The 16,883-nt window shown below is 40.0% G+C and overlaps 1 long non-coding RNA gene across 1 annotated transcript; it reads right to left on the bottom strand.

Annotated features, from left to right (window-relative positions):
• Window positions 1–545: 545 nt before the first annotated feature.
• Window positions 546–1,691, bottom strand: LOC124622362. Its single transcript, XR_006980625.1, has 3 exons — window positions 1,598–1,691; window positions 1,437–1,514; window positions 546–1,164 (listed from the first exon to the last, which is right to left on the bottom strand). It is a non-coding gene; the product is annotated as an uncharacterized LOC124622362 (long non-coding RNA).
• Window positions 1,692–16,883: the final 15,192 nt, after the last annotated feature.

Below are 16,883 nucleotides of genomic sequence, written 5' to 3'. Positions count from 1 at the left end.
GACAGCCACAAAGAAATAATGAGAGGGAGTAAGGATTACATGTTTGACTGACAAGGGCTTACCTCGACTGATGGAACTGAAAAGCGACTTTCATGCAGGCAGTTGTAAAGAACCAACAAGCTATAAGTGTGCTCCAAGACAGAACTCAGTTTAATTCTCAAGGAAACTTAGGGCCAATGAGAGCCTGTCTCATACTGATTGTGCTTGAGTAAATGATTGGACAAATGCTTCTGCTCTCTCCCCAAGACAGCTCTTAGATACAAAGTACACTTAATGCGATATTTCATGTCTTAATATTGGATTCTGTGACACCTCCCATCTCCTTGTAAAAATATTATAGACACTGACCTCAGAGACAATAAAATTTTTCTTGTCAGCTCATCAGTAGTGCCAATGCATTATTATGTCCATTTATTTACATTCACTTTACAATTTCACGTGACTACAACTCACAAAGTTAAGGCTGGTATCTTTCTTCATTGTCAACAGAAATATACAACATAACACTCATTTTACATTTTTACCTCGGACCACATCACACAAAATTATGAGTTATCACTCTTTATTTTAACAGTTATACATATTTTCACAAAACATGTCAATATTTTACCACTACATTGTATCATTTTGGGCATAATTGTGTGAAATCTGGTTTTGGAGAAAGGGATTCAGTTTTCTTAGTTCTCCTGACCCAACAGTCTATACTTGCTATTCGACACAGTTTCTTACCACTATTTCGACACCATTTACAATAAATATATATGCAATACAAGATTATTAATACACATAAAATAGTGGATCCTGAGTATCCCCTGTGGAATACTTGCCCATAGACCATAGGCTTCATTTGTTGATAATTTCCTCTTGCAGTTCATCAGTTATATGCCCAGCAACTTTAAGAGTTGTTCAACTGGAGAACTATGTCGTAAAGGTAGTATTACAGGTATTCCTGAGAGTTTCAGCTTCTCATCTTCTATAATACAACTGTCTATTTACATCATTGGCCTATTTGAGTTTGGACTCAGTTCCAGTGCTTGCAGAAAAATGTTAATGAATTAACGATGAGTCCACCTTTTTGTAAGTACACAAATTATTGGTTTACTTTATCACCCAAACGTGGTTCACCACAGTTGTAGCATCCTCAGTGGGTATCTTATTATTTTCCTGAAAATACATACATACAAGTTCTTTTTAGGTTATGGAATATGATGCATCACATTATGCTGTCATTTAAATCATACGTGCACTTTAGATTTTATTTTACACTGAGTGTGTCATGTGCCTGCACAGCAAAATAAGCCACAAGTCTAAATCAGAACACAAGACATCTGCATACATGAGGCATGTTAGAAAACCGTCTACATTAATTTTATCGTCCAATCCTTAATTTGTATATTTTGCTGAAACTAATGGCATATGTTCGTTTCCGTCCTTACCGTTGTCGTGTTTTCCAAGTTCTTAGCTGACAAGTTTGTTTTATATATCAAACGCGATTTCGTGTAATTGATCTGGACCTGTGGACACCGAGAACGATTTTGTGAAGCTTTGGTTTGTATATTCATGGATTCTGTTTTGCATTTTGATAGTATTTACTCACGTTTTCTCCTGTTCGTTTGCAAATACTACGTCCTGTTACATCGCAGTAGCTTGGACACACCCATTTCCCTGCGGCTTGCACAAAGTTACGTCTCCGGTCTCTGATGCGCTTCCGACTGTCGTTTCTCGTTTGATTAATGTATTGTTTCTCTTTGACGCCGCGAACTTTGAAATGTCGTCCTTCAGTACACGCAGCTGGTCTCACAGACCTTTGCAGTTTCTATCTTTATGAATTTGCATTTAGATGTATGTTATGGAGGAAAGCGTTATTAAATGAAGTAATATAATTAAAAATCAGTTCAGTAAATATATTTAATTGATAAATTTAATATTTTGATCAAAAATATTTACACAAATGGAGATACATAAAATTTAGCTGTTATCAAAATAATGGATGTGTTCAGTCAGATATTTTGTCGATACAGTCTTGGCACACAGTAACAGAATGTTCAAGGCAAATGTATTCCTTGCAGTTCTTACAATTATATCTTGTTTTTCTGTTTTTGCTTCTGCAGTCCACACACCATCCTCGTGAAGTCGCAGTTGATTCCACTTCACAAATTTTCGCACTGCAAAGCTCTCCAATTCTTTAAGTTATCTTCCTTGGCAATGTTTGTGGCATTACTCTTTGCTGAAGATGATCATGCAGAACCGCAAATAAAGCTGCCTCAGAAACTCTCTTCTTCTCAGTTGTTCTTTCTGATTTGAGTTGAAAATAATAGCATTTATCGCAGCTGTGTGTTCATGATGCGATAAAAAGCAACCATTTGACATTTTCTTGTGTTTCTAGCTACATTGTATGTTGCACTCATTCCGTCTACAACGTCAACTCCACCCTCAGTAAGTTTAGAAAGTGATAATTTCTGGTTTTTTTATCATTCCCTGTATTTTCGTCAATATTTCCATTGTGGTGCATCGTTGACAGTAGTAATGCCACTTGTGGGTTGGCAGGAGAGCCAACCCAGGAAAACTAGAGGAAGCCGAAAGGCACGCGGTTTAGCTCACGCAGGCTGGCGTGAGGTCTGGAACAGGACAAGGAATTTAGACTTTAGAAAAAAACGGACGTAGCTGGTGGAATACTTAACTTTAATCCATTGATGGTGAACGTCGGTCTTGCCGTTACATAATTCACAATATTAATAGCAACTGATAATGGCGCCTTGCTAGGTCATAGCAAATTACGTAGCTGAAGGCTATGCTAACTATCGTCTCGGCAAACGAGAGCGTATTTTGTAAGTGAATCGTCGCTAGCAAAGTCGACTGTACAACTGGGCGAGTGCTAGGAAGTCTCTCTAGACCTGCTGTGTGGCGGCGCTCGGTCTGCAATCACTGATAGTGGCGACACGCGGGTCCGACGTATACTAACGGACCGCGGCCGATTTAAAGGCTACCACCTAGCAAGTGTGGTGTCTGGCGGTGACACCACACCACTTTATTTCGTTTCGGCACATAAGAGGCTAACGTGCAATTTTTCTGAAACCCAAACATAGATTACTTTACTTGTCAGATTTTAGTGTTAATAAATCCCCTTGGGACTTATCTGTTGTTCTTCCTCAGGGTACCAAAAATGGTCGTCTTCTTCGTAATCAATGTGTTTGCAAGCTCGTAACTTGTAAAATAAATCTCGCAAGTTATGTTGCGGCCTGTATTCAGGATAGGTTGGCAAAGTCTCTGAACAAGTTCAACTCGTCTGTTGTCCTGTCTGTAAGGACCTTCATGCTGTTGCGCAACATATACCTCCATGTTGAATGTGTAAAACATTCTGGCATCCACTACTGCAAAAATCTTTACTCCATACTGGTTTTTGCTTATTTGGCATGTAATGTCGGAACCTGCAACTTCCACGGAATGCTTCTAGTTTTTCATCAGCTGTCACTGAAAAGAGCGGCTTGACGTGATCGACAGGCATACTAGAGACACTGCCCAACACATCTGTGCAAAGCTTCATCGGATTTTCACTGTTTCGCGACGTATCGTACCTTACTTTCTGAGTAGCCCTCCTATACTGGATAAACAAAACGACGTTAACATTTTCATGGCCATAACGTTCAACGTTAATCACACATGTGGAAGATTGGTTTGATGCAGCTCTCCACGCGTTCTGTGCGAGCCTCTTCAGCTCTACATAACTACTGCAACCCACACCCAGTTTAACCTGCATAACAGTTTTCAAGCCTTGGTCTTCCTCTACAGTTCTTAATCCCCACACTTGCCTCTGTTGCTAATCTGAGAATTATTGATGCCACAGGATGTTTCGTATCAATCCATCCCTTCTTTTAGTGAACCTGTGATACAGATTTCTGTTTTCCCCAACTCGCGTCAGTATGTCCTTATCAGTTATCATATCTAACCATCTAATCTTCTGTAGCGCTTCACTGCAAAACTTTTACACTCTTCTTTTGTGAACTGTTTTTTGTCAATGTTTCACTTTAGTACAAAGCTACCCTCCACGCACAGTCCTTCAGAAAGGACTTATTAACATTTACATTTATTTTCAATATTAACATATGCTCTTTTCCAGAACTGATTTTCTTTCTCTAGCCAGTCTACATTTTATATCCTCTCTAGCTGGTTGGACATCGTTTTATAGTTTTGTAATCATCCATACATGTTTCAGCACTGTGTGCTATTTTCAGTGGAGTTCTTCTAGTTTTCTTCTGAAAAATTATTCTGTGTTATCCTCTTGTGTAGCTTATATGAACTGGTGTCTCAAAAATATTTACATATACTAAGGACGATTACTGGGTGTCAAATATTTTAGATTTGTCTACATGTAGCATATAGTGAAAACACGTTACACAGAGTTGAGACATTGTATGTTGTTCACTCAAGCTATGTTTAAAATTTAAAATATGACACCACAGCCAAAGATCCAACGGATAGTAGTTTGTATCCCTTGTTTGTTTAGTAGTTAATCTGTTCACTTAATTTTTACATCTTCCTATAGTGCGACATTTTGAATGCTACAAGTTTCTTGTCCCACAGCTGCACTGAGATTTTCACTCTGCAGCGGAGTGTGCGCTGATATGAAACTTCCTGGCAGATTAAACCACAGAGTGAAAATCTCATTCTGGAAGAAGAAGATACTTAATACGTCGTGCATGGTTGCAGCAAATGATCATCATGAATCAGTAATATCATGTCAGCGCCCTTTTACTTGAATTTCCAGCTAGCACCATGCTACCAACATACTTTTCAGTGTCATAAAATATTATGGAGTAACATGTAACCATATAAGGGAAATGGAAATGAACATCTGGTGTAGAATTAGTCTAATCTTATCCTCGCGATCCCTACAGGAACGATACGTGTGGGGTTGTAGTACATTCATAGTATCATCATTTAAAGCCGGTTCTGGAAATGTGTCTGTCTTCATGTTTATGCCGGTTCAGTTTATTCAGCAACTTCGTAGTGCTCTACTGTGGGTGAAAAGCCAGTGACCATTCGTGCTGCACTTCTTTGTATACTTTCAATATCCCCTGTTGGTTCTATTTGGTACGTGTCCCACACACTTGAGCATTATTCTGGGATGGGTCACATGAATGATTTGTAAGCAATCTCCTTTGTGCACCGATTGCACTTTCCTAGGTTTCTGCCTCCTGCTTTACCTACGATTGAGGCTAAATGATCGTAACATTTTACATCACTACAAATTGATACCTGCAAGTATTTGCATGAGTTCACCGATTCCAGCTGCAGCTTGTTGCAGTTGTAGGATACTATGTTTATTCGTTCTGTGGAGCGCGCAGTGGTATGTTTCTGAACACTTAAAGCGAGTTACCAATCTTAGTACCGCTATGAAAACTTATCAATATCTGACTGAATACTTGTGCAGCTCTTCTTGAATGCTACAAGTTTCTTGTCCCGCAGCTGCACTGAGATTTTCACTCTGCAGCGGAGTGTGCGCTGATATGAAACTTCCTGGCAGATTAAACCACAGAGTGAAAATCTCATTCTGGAAGAAGAAGATACTTAATACGTCGTGCATGGTTGCAGCAAACGATCATCATGAATCAGTAATATCACGTCAGCGCCCTTTTACTTGAATTTCCAGCTAGCACCATGCTACCAACATACTTTTCAGTGTCATAAAATATTATGGAGTAACATGTAACCATATAAGGGAAATGGAAATGAACATCTGGTGTAGAATTAGTCTAATCTTATCCTCGCGATCCCTACAGGAACGATACGTGTGGGGTTGTAGTACATTCATAGTATCATCATTTAAAGCCGGTTCTGGAAATGTGTCTGTCTTCATGTTTATGCCGGTTCAGTTTATTCAGCAACTTCGTAGTGCTCTACTGTGGGTGAAAAGCCAGTGACCATTCGTGCTGCACTTCTTTGTATACTTTCAATATCCCCTGTTGGTTCTATTTGGTACGTGTCCCACACACTTGAGCATTATTCTGGGATGGGTCACATGAATGATTTGTAAGCAATCTCCTTTGTGCACCGATTGCACTTTCCTAGGTTTCTGCCTCCTGCTTTACCTACGATTGAGGCTAAATGATCGTAACATTTTACATCACTACAAATTGATACCTGCAAGTATTTGCATGAGTTCACCGATTCCAGCTGCAGCTTGTTGCAGTTGTAGGATACTATGTTTATTCGTTCTGTGGAGCGCGCAGTGGTATGTTTCTGAACACTTAAAGCGAGTTACCAATCTTAGTACCGCTATGAAAACTTATCAATATCTGACTGAATACTTGTGCAGCTCTTCTCATATTACATTTCATTGTAGAAAACTTCATCGTTTGCGTGAAGACTGAGGCTACTATTAATATCGTGTGCAAGGTTAATGTAGAACATGGACAGCAGGGGACACAATATACTTTCCTGGAGCACACACGAAGTTACTTTTACTCTGCATCTCTGATAACATGCTTCGTCCTCCCTACCAAAAATGCTCACCACAGTCTGAAATTCTATTTGATACCTCTTACGACGGTGCTTTCGATAAGTAAGCGTAGGTGTGGTACAGAGTCAAATGATTTTCGGAAGTCAAGATATACTGCGTCTACCAGACTGCCTCAGTCCATGGCTTTCAGCTTGACGTGTAAATGGAGGGTTGGTTGCTGAGACATGTGGGCTCCTATTGAACTTATTTCCAGACGTTAGTCGTTATCTTTGACAGACCCACGCTGGGGTGGAGTAGAGGGCGTGGAGAGTGGAAGAGGGTGCATACGGGCAGTGATCAGACTGGTGAGAGGCAGTCGTGGAGTGATGGTTCAGCCAGGCACCAGGAAGTCAGCACCAGCACCGAGTGCAAACGCGGCGAGCCGGGACCACTTCTTGTGACGTGACTATGGGAGTGGGTTTCAGGCGCCTGGCCACCCGGGATGGTATACCAGCTCACCTGCACGGTTCTGGGATGTACTGTGTGGCCCTCGTCAGTGGAACGCCTTGCTCTGGATTTCATGCACTTTGATGAAATTAAACTGAGGTGAACACATGTAGATTTTAACAACAGGATACTGAAAAAGGGAAATACAGTTAAATGTTTTAACCTACAGTTTATAAAAATATCCAAAGCTTTAAAATGTTTTTGTTGTATGTCCCTCCTCTCTGTCCTTCTCTGCTGTTGGTGCCCGTAGCAGAGTCCCATCCATGAAGCAGCCAAGACTCTATGCACTTTGAAGGATGAAAACGGTCAGTGGCGCGCCATTCAACTTAAGAAAAAGTAGCGAAGAAACAATTGTGTTAACAGAGAGGCTCTACCAGTAGCAAATGATCAAATTCATTTGGGAAAACGTTCTTTCATATTCACTATGTGGCAATGGAATTGTATTGATGCTAGTTTTCAAATTTTTGCGTTTGTTTTCTTTTCGCAATTTCCGTCGAATTTTTCAAAAATATCATAAACATAGATCACGAAATGCTTTAATCGCATGTCGTTAGTTCAACTGAAAGTGAACAGCAAGTGACTCAACATCGTTTTGCCCTAAAGCATTGTCTTTGAACCAGCTGTTTGTGTCAACCAAGCGGACTGAATTGGCCAAAGCTGCGTCTTCCCCACTCAAAATTCTCTTTTTAATCGCTTGTGGAAGGTTTCATAAAAGGCAGCAGGATTAATGGGGCTGTTCTTTAGTTCGTCAAGATAAAGTACAGTCTAGTCTCGCACGAAATAGGTGTAGTTTTATATGGCTTGAACCGCAGCGAAAGTTCTGTTGTACCACATCTCAAAATCTGCGGATCTGATAATTTGCGTTAGGGGTACCGGTGTGTACCGCCACAAATCACGATCTTAGTTAAAAGTGTTTCTCATATCCTGTATTAACTAAAATGATCCGTTTTGACCTTAAGTAAGTCAGTTTATAGAATAGTTTCTGGGTCCCCATGCCAGTTGTTGAGCAGTTTTGCAGTACATGATTCAATAAAAGTACTAAGAAAGTGGAACTTTCATTTTTGTAATTAGTGTATGATATAACAAGTAACTGGCTACCACTGTACAAACTGTGACAGAACTAGAGGCCACACGTTTAATTTGAGCTACACGCACTGAAGCATCAAAGAAAATAGTGAAGGCATGCGTATTCAAATACAAAGATATGTTAACAGGTAGAATACGGCGCTGCGGTCGGCAACGTCTATATATGACAGCAAGTGTCTGGCGCGATTGTTAGATCGGTTTTGCTGTTACAATGGCAGGTTATCACGATTTAAATGAGTTTCAACGTTGCATTATAGTCAGCACACGAGCGATGGGACACAGCATCTCCAAGGTAGCGATGAAGTGGGGATTTTCCCCTACAACCATTTCACTAGTGTACTTTGAATATCAAGGAATCCGGTAAAACATCAAATCTCCGACATTGTTGCGGCCGGAAAATGATCTTGCAAGAACGGAACCAACGATGACTGAAGAGAATCCTTCAACGTGACAGAAGTGCAGTCCTTCCCCAAACTGCTGCTATTTGAAAGCTGGGCTATCAACAAGTGTCAGCATGGGAACCATTCAATGAAACATCATCGAAATAGGCTTTCGGAGCCGCTGGCCCACTCGTGTGCCCTTGATGACTGCATGACACAAAGCTTTACGCTTCACCTGGGACCGTAAACACCAACATTGGACTGTTGATCACTGGAAACATGTTGCCTGGTAGGACGAGTCTCGTTACAAATTGTATCGAGCAGATGGACATGTACGGGTGTGGGGCCAACCTCATGAGTCCATGGACCCTGCATGCAGCAGGGGACTTTCAGGCTCTGTAACAGTGTGGGACGCGTGCAGTTGGAGTGATATGGGACCCCTGATACGTCTAGGTACGAGTCTGACAGGTGACGCTTACGTAAGCATCCTGTCTGATTACCTGCATCCAATTATGTCACTTGTGCGTTCCGACGAACTTGGGTATTACCAGCAGGACAGTGCGACACCCCACATATCCAGAATTCCTACAGATTGCCTCCAGGAACACTGTTCTGAGTGTCAACACTTCCGCTGGCCACCAAACTCCCCAGACATGAACATTATTGAGCATATTTGGGATGCCTTGCAACGAGCTGTTTAGAAGAGGTCTCCACCCCCTCGTACTCTTACGGTTTTATGGACAGCCTGCAGGATTCATGGTGTCAGTTGCCTCCGGCACTACATCAGATATTAATCGAATGCATGCCACATGCCACGTCGTGTCGCCGCACTTCTGCGTGCTCGGGAGGGCCCTGCACGATATAAGGCTGGTGTAACCAGTTTCTTTAGCTCTTCAGTGTAGTATGAACAAGTGAATGCTCCTTGAGAAAACTAATAGTAATCACAATTATATAATAATATAATTACCTGAAAACCGTTTCAATGACAGATTTTTCACTAATTAAGCCCATAATAGAACCTATTTTTCAAGTCAGTATTGCTGTACTATTAGTAATGGCTCAGGTGTTTCAAATGGCTCTGAGCGCTATGGGAGTTAACTTCTGAGGTCATCAGTCCCCTACAACTTAGAACTACTCAAACCTAACTAACCTAAGGACATCACACACATCCATGACCGAGGCAGGATTCGTACCTGCGACGGTAGCGGTCGCGCGGTTGCAAACTGTAGCGCCTAGAACCGCTCCGCCACCCCGGCTGGCCATTAGTAATCATTTACCTATAACACTCACTAGCTTCCTACTGTAATTAGCAAATAGTAAGTGTTACTGCGAACCAGTTGTTGGCTTCTGTGTTGTTCATGCCAGACCCTGTTACATTGCTTGCTAAATTGCGCTGCTGCATTGTATGTCATCTGCAAAAACAAAATTTCATTATCAAGCAAAGTGAACAGCAATAGTTAAATCTCTTCATGAACAGTGCAAGTACAGGCTAAGGCTTTACCTGATTAGACTGGAGACCGTTCCCTTTTATGTAATTGCAGTTCACTTATAACTATAGAACCTTTGTTCGAATCCTGCTTGTTATGCTGTTGCTTCCTTTCAGTAGTTTCGAGAAACAAAAATAATGGGAGACTTTAACTACTACACACTGTGATGGTCAAATACTAAGTCCTTTCACAGGAGTAACAAAATCGGTATGTGGCTGATTTATTTTTTGATTAATTTTACTGGATTTTTGTAACAAACAATACAGCCATTACAGTTCCTAATTTAGTGAGAACCGGTAGTGTTATAAGGTCATATCTTTAGAGAAACAATCTTTGTACCCCTATACACTGTCACAGATGTTGTGTGGACCATCTGTTTAGTCGTAACTCTTTGAAGGGCAGGCAAATCTGTAACTTACCAATAACCACATACGTAGACGGTTTCAATGGGCGATGGTCACTGTGGCTAACCACATAATATTTTTTCCCTTTACCACTCAGGGGCCAGTAGTATCTCTGCCAAACAGCTAATTGTTGCCTAAAATGTCGCTAGATGGCAGTGCAGGTCTTCTGCGAGAATTTTTGCCGCGTATTCAGAACAATAGTTGATACTTCTTCATTGTTAGCACTGTTCTTGGTAGCGGGGTGCAGTATTGTCTGTAGCACTTCTTTATACGACTATTTTTGGTAAGTAATTGCTCACATTTGTGTGTTGAACACATATAAGTCTTCGTATAATGTAACTTTAAATTGAAATAGAGTTGTTTTACTGACAAATTTCTGTGTGGTTAGTGCTGCTAACCACCGCCCTTATCCTCCACCCAGTATATTTTCTTCGTCTCCATCGAATATGTCTAGACAAGAAAGAAAAACTGAGGACGAATGTTACCGAATTTTATTTGAAGAAATACCTTCTAGTGACAGCAGTGTTGAAAGTGATGGCCCTGATGGAAATGATCCCACATTCACGACTAGCTGTGCAAGTTCTAGCCTTGTGTGCAGTCGTGTGGTTCTAAATTTAACCAGTGATCTTCATGGAATCATATTATTTTCATGGGCAATTATTTTACATCATATGATCTGTTCGAGGACCTAAAATCCAATGGTCTGTACACTTGTGGAACAATAAATCCCAGAAGGAAAAACATACCAAAACTCAAGGAGGAGAAGGAACTGAATTAGAGGGGAATTCGATTACAAAATAAGCAATGATGGCATAGTAATCTATAGATGGAAAGATAACAGGGCAGTCAACTTGATTTCAACATGTCATTCACCATCAGATGTGTCCATAGTAACTCGAAAAATGAAAGATGTAACAATAACCAATATCACTTGTCGAATTATATTGAAAGACTACAATTCCAGTATCAACTATGTGGATAATTTTGATCGACTAAAGTCAGACTATGCTATTGACAGAAAAAGCAAGAAATGGTGGATGAGATTGTTTTTTCACTTTTTAGACTGCAGTGTGACAAATGCGTTCATTATGCACAAAGAAATCGAAATGGATCAGTTCTCCAATAAAGACTTCCATCGAGAGGTGTACAAAATCTTGTTGGCTCCAAAAATAGTTTCAGTGGCAGCTAATTTTGCTTCTGTATCCCAAAGTAGTACAGCAACTCAGATCAAATCACACAAACCATATGTAGACGAAAGTATTCGCCACGAAAGCAGTAAACACCATCAACCAGTTCACTCATCATCTAGAAGATGTGCGGTTTGCAGTTCTAAGAAAATTCAGTGCGAACAGTGTGGATGAGTTCAGTATGCAAAGTACCTTTGTGATTGACAGCAGGCAAGAACTGTTTCAAGAGATACCACGAAAATAACAACTAATTGTTTCAAAGTTCAACCACCAAATATCGAATTTGAATACTGTAATGGGGTGGTGGTTACCTGTAGTGACCATATTTAATGTTGATATTTTGTTGTTGTTCGAGTGAATTTTTACAAACTCAATGTATAAAACATGTCAAGACAATAAAACAAATCTGTTACAAGTAAAAGAAATTTGAAATTTGCAAATAAATTTTCTTGCCCCACTAGGGTAAGTTTTAGTGGTGTTTACCTGTCCCTCAAAGAGTTAAGCTTGGCGAGAATGGCCTAAAAAGTCGAAAGCCAGTTCACAATTAAATGTAAAATAAATGGTATTGTGGAGTGTCAGTACCGAGTAGTTCAGTTTTTAAGAAGTTTCATATCAGTTGGTGTATGGAAATGCCGTGACTATTGTTTTAATGAATCGAAGAGTAGTTAACGGTCAATTGTAGGCAAAAATTAGTTTTCCATAAAAAATAATGTCACATTATTTTTCATCATCATATTACCACAGCACGTCAAATTAATGTCTCATTGCCTGTATTCGCTCGACTTATCGCCTAGTGACTTCTATTTGCTTTCATATTTCAAACAAAAAACATTAGGACAACAAGTTTCATCTCCTGAGAAAACCATGAGTCTGAATGGGAAAAAATTTCAGAATCGGTTCGTTCACGTGCGAAAGTTTAGTGGTTTATAAAGGTGAATATTCTAAGAAACAAAAAACGATTTGTACTAAAACAATTTTACTTTTATTGTTTTCGTAAAAAATGTAAAAAAAGCGGACCTCTTATGAGGCAAGCGGTTCACTGATAGCAGTATCCTTTATTTGCTCTCAGTGTAGTATTGTCATGTAGGTTGCTGTTCGTGAACTATATTCTCCCGCTCCCTCAACACCCTGTTTTTTAATGAAATTTCTTTCGCTGCAAGCAGCCCTGAATCTACGATATTATTTCCGAACCCCCCTTCCCCTACCCCCCCCCCCCCCCTCCACACACACACACTCGAATGTTTCAGATAGGACGACAAAAATTTTTAACAATCATACAGCTTTCTTCTATCGCACGTCACTGTACTTCGTTCTGCAGAATTCAAACATATATATTTTGTAATGGAAGCCATCATACCTATATTAAGAACAGTGGAAATTAAAATGTCCTGTGGTGCCCCTCCGCTCCTAGCTGGCTGGTTTGTCATCCTGCCCCCTTTAAAAAAAAACTCACAGTTAATACGGGGTGGGATTATTTGTGACTGGGAATACGAAATCTTCAGAAAATTTGCACTCTTAATTGCCTGTTAGCTAATAAATTTCTCTTTTGTGTGACATAACATTAAATATAGGAAACATAGAGGCAATAAAGACAAGAATAAGCAAGACAGTACACACTTCTTCAATCCATGAGTCCCAGTATTTATTTCTCGTGCTTTCCTACCTACCAAAGAATCTATCGCCTCACCAACGTCGTCATACGTTTTGCTACACGAAAAATGAAAATGTCGCTGTCTAATAATGAAAAAGCTGTTAACACGAATGGTACACACGACTGGTGTTTCTCAGTTTGATTACGTCTATTTTGTCACTGTGTGCTAGATAAAACGGAACAGACCTTTCTAATAATGTAGCAGTTGCAACACATGCCAAGTAAGTTAGACTGTTTTGGCACAAATGGTCATTTTTATACATCTGATTTACATAAATAACATGACAGAATATAATTCACCAAGTATCAATATGCCTATTACAATCAAAAAGTCTAACATTAGGAAATAGTTTCACATTTCGTTCGTACGCTCCAGTTTCCCAAGCGGAAATTAGTAGTGGTATGAAATTTTTAAACAAATTTGGAATTGTCATATTCTTCCATATAATTTACGTGATATCCCCATTTCTTTTCCCTCCTCGTTCTGGCAAACAATCTTGTCATCACTAATTCTGTAACTATTCCTGCTATTGTTAAAACATATTCTCCGGTTAACTTCACTATCCTTACCAGAATCACCGGTTCAGGCATCCTTCATTTATTCTCTGGTTAGGCGTTATTACGTGTTCGTTCAATGCGTTTTCCGCGCTATTCCGAAAATAAAAACTTAAGCAGCTGCTAACTGGGGACTGTACAATTGTCCCTTAGTAGTGTACCGATCTGGCAAAAATTTTCTGTCAAAATTTCATATTCTTGGATTTCCTGTTATTCGTCTCAGTCGTTTTTTTCCATACTGCTAGTCCAAATCTATGGATTTCGCTAAAAATTGTAACAACGCCGATTATTCGCACACCCAGCCAACCACTTAAACAGCGATTGGCATCCACCAGTTCAGGTTTATTCAGCGCAGCTCGCATAGCCACGTCCCCTTTTGTGTGCGGAAAAGGTTTTTATTTTGTAATGCGGCAGGGTTCCCCTGTAATAGACATCACGTACACTAAGCACTTATTGTTGAGAAATAAAATTAGAATGTGTTCAAAAATGTTCAAAATATCGAACAGGGATGCGTTTCAGAATAATATAAATAATAGATAGACTAACGTACGCTGGATGCTAGACGCTTTGTGAAACAACATTTCCTGGGGCCGGGCCTGGCCACGAGTTCCAAACCTCCTACAATAATCGTATTAACACGATGTACAAACGTTGCTGTTCGGAGGTACGTATATACCACTGTTTTCTTGCGGTCGCTTTTACATTGCCAAATCGAGTTTCTGACCTGTGTAAGGCTCTCAACTGTCAGCTTGGAGAAAACGAGCGGAAATTCCGCCACTGTCTCGTAGAACCTTTGAAGTTCTGTCTTAACACCTCAGTCTCCTAGGCTATTTTCTGCAACATAATTCTCAAAACCAATCGAAGCAAAATATTTTCGAGTCTCTTCAGTATACTATAGTCATCGTTATGTCTCGTGCCTATTCAGTGTCCTTGAAATGTCTGCCAGAAGTTCTGTGTTGCTTCTCTGCATGACTCAGCTTTCTAGCTACTGCCAGTTGGACACACACACACACACACACACACACACACACACACACACACACACACACGGGAAAAGAGAGAGAGAGAGAGAGAGAGAGACAGACAGACGGATAGAGACAGAGAGAACAAAGACACTGTTCACACACGGTGAGAGAGAGAGAGAGAGAGACTTTAGAACAAAGACGCTGAACAACAGACACTGGAAGGACAATTTGTGATGAGTCGATATCTCAGGCCGGACACTAAGTCCGCTTTCACACTATACGGTTTTGACCGTGTGTCAAAAAGCCATATGGCTGTAGGTGTGATGAAATGTATGGTACCTTTCAGGCCGGTATTACACTATCAAATTTTTTGTCAAAGATTTGATCAAAGATGTGATCAAATATTTCGTCAAATATATTTGACAAGGATCTTTGACGTAGCGATAGAAGGTGTATTACACTGTAATCATATTTTTCGTCAAAGTTCGAAATGACTGACAACAACAACTTGTTATTCAAATGGCTCTGAGCACTATGGCACTTAACATCTATGGTCATCAGTCCCCTAGAACTTAGAACTACTTAAACCTAACTAACCTAAGGACGTCACACAACACCCAGTCGTCACGAGGCAGAGAAAATCTATGACCCCGCCGGGAATCGAACCCGGGCGTGGGAAGCGAGAACCAACTTGTTATTAACTGCAGCAGTTGCATGTGTCACAATTTCATTGTGTGCACATGCGGAAGAGAAGTGGGAGAAAAAGGGGAACCATACATACGAGGTTGACAGTCTTAAACTCCAGGGATTATAACTTGACAATAAACTCAGTTGGGAGGAGCACACCACAGAACTGCAGAAACGCCTTAACAAATCTGTATTTGCAATTCGAGTGTTAGCTGACATAGGCAACATAAAAATGAAGAAGCTTGCATACTTTGCCTACTTCCTTTCCCTAATGTCATATGGTATAATATTTTGTGGGAACTCTTCAAGTCAAACAAAAGTTTTCAGAGTCCAAAAGCGTGTAATACGTATTATTTGTGGAGTAAATTCACGGACATCTGTAGAAACCTCTTCAAAGAACTGGGTATACTAATTACTGCCTCTCAGTATATTTACTCCTTAATGAAATTTGCTCTAAAAAATATATCTCTTTTTCCAACAAATAACTCAGTTCATACATACAATACCAGGAACAAAAACGATCTGCACAAGGACTTAAAAGCACTTACTTTAGTTCAAAAAGGGGTCCACTACTCAGGAACACTCATCTTCAATAATTTGCCAGCAAACACAAAAAATTTAGTTACAAGTAAAGATCAGTTTAAAAGGAGCCTGAAAGACTTACTAGTGGCCAACTCCTTCTACTCCATTGACGAAATTTTTAATAGAAACAAATGATGTATTGTATATATTCATATATATTCATACTATTAGTATTGTTATTTCAGCTTAAGAAAATTGACATGTTCCACATCCACAAGGATCTCCTCAGCATGGATCTATGGAACGAAATACTAATCTAATCTGGGTGAAGCCATGGGTTTTATGACGACACGATAAAAGCATTGAACAAAACTTGTTACGTGAGCTTATAGTGGAGGACGTCGCACATCAATTATTTAAGAATGGATGAGCATACATTTCTGTATATTGTCACAAAGCACAATATTCCCTTAAGAACTGCTACATCTGCAGAAGACAGGCTCACTGTAACACTCTGATTCCTTTGCACAGGAGAGGGTTATGTTATGTTAGGTCAGGTCAGGTCTCCAATCTTCTTAATCTATTTTGGTATTCAGGGCGGCTCATGTTGTAAAGCGCCTCATCAGCTTCATACATCACTATTAATTTTGTAGTTGTTGGCACACACCAATTGTATTTACCGGCTATGTTTATAAAAACACTACAGATGACAGAATGCTGCAGCGATGCTAGCACTCCATGCGGTAACATGTCACATTGCAGTGAACAGAAGATAAGCGACTTCTTTGATCAAATCTACAGCGAGGCCCTAGATTTGATCAAATATTGGATGACATTTGACGAAGATCCCTATTACACCATCAAATATCTTTGACAAAGATATTGGACAAAGATATTTGACAAAGAAATTTGATAGTGTAATACCTGCCTATGTGCATGCTTTCACATTGCACGGTTTTGAGTCGTACGGCGTCGACTAGTTCGTTGTAGTGTCGTATTATTCATTTGTGTTT

Source organism: Schistocerca americana, chromosome 7, assembly GCF_021461395.2.
Source record: "Schistocerca americana isolate TAMUIC-IGC-003095 chromosome 7, iqSchAmer2.1, whole genome shotgun sequence".
Lineage (NCBI taxonomy): Eukaryota > Metazoa > Arthropoda > Insecta > Orthoptera > Acrididae > Schistocerca > Schistocerca americana.
This window is presented reverse-complemented; position numbering and strand designations above follow the sequence as displayed.